The sequence below is a fragment of the Haemaphysalis longicornis genome, unplaced genomic scaffold (assembly GCF_048455015.1).
Source record: "Haemaphysalis longicornis isolate Haplotype H1 unplaced genomic scaffold, Haemaphysalis longicornis Haplotype H1 scaffold_13, whole genome shotgun sequence".
Taxonomy (NCBI): Eukaryota; Metazoa; Arthropoda; class Arachnida; order Ixodida; family Ixodidae; genus Haemaphysalis; species Haemaphysalis longicornis.
Window position 1 is genome coordinate 95586590 of NW_027526233.1, and position 901 is coordinate 95587490.

A 901-nucleotide genomic window follows, 5' to 3' on the forward strand; every position below is an offset into this window, starting at 1 on the left:
CCCGGTTGTCGAATAGAAGGTCCCCTTCTCCCCGTGTAGTCTGAGTGGCGCTGGCTACCACCCTCAAGCGTCAGATATAGTTGTAGTAAATATAAATAACCAAGAAAGATAAGGAGAACACAGTCGCCCAGATAGCCGAATTGGTAAGGCATTCGAGATCTAATCGAAAGGCGTGGGTTCGGTCCCCACTCTGGGCGCGTGTTTTTCTTTCTTTCTTTCTCATGTAATTAATAATAAAAAATAATGTAACGTCACTAACGGTAAAAAAATAGTTTAATCATTCCCCTATGCCTTCTTTGGCGTTGTAGACTGCCGGCATTTCTTTCTGTGTTTCCTAACGAGCCCCTCATTTTCCGAACCCTATTATCGTGCGAAAGCTTAGCGAGGGCCTCGGTTCTGGCAGCCTTGATGCCAAGGTAGCATAAGAGGGTTTCCCTCCAGTTAACCGCTTATGACAGGCTGTAGACGTTCGCGTCACGCCCCGGGGGTCGAAAAGAAGGTCCCCTTCTCCCCGTGTAGTCTGAGTGGCGCTGGCTACCACTCTCAAGCGTCAGATATAGTTGTAGTAAATATAAAAACTCAGAAAGATAAGGAGAACACAGTTGCCCAGATAGCCGAATTGGTAAGGCATTCGAGATCTAATCGAAAGGCGTGGGTTCGGTCCCCACTCTGGGCACGTGTTTTTCTTTCTTTCTTTCTCATGTAATTAATAATAAAAAATAATGTAGCGTCACTAACGGTAAAAAAATAGTTTAATCATTCCCCTATGCCTTCTTTGGCGTTGTAGACTGCCGGCATTTCTTTCTGTGTTTCCTAACGAGCCCCTCATTTTCCGAACCCTATTATCGTGCGAAAGCTTAGCGAGGGCCTCGGTTCTGGCAGCCTTGATGCCAAGGTAGCA

General features: G+C 46.3%; 1 non-coding gene across 1 annotated transcript; it reads left to right on the forward strand.

The window, feature by feature from the left end:
- Positions 1 to 604: 604 nt before the first annotated feature.
- On the forward strand, positions 605 to 676 carry Trnar-ucu (transfer RNA arginine (anticodon UCU)). Its single transcript has one exon. It is a non-coding gene; the product is annotated as a tRNA-Arg (tRNA).
- Positions 677 to 901: the final 225 nt, after the last annotated feature.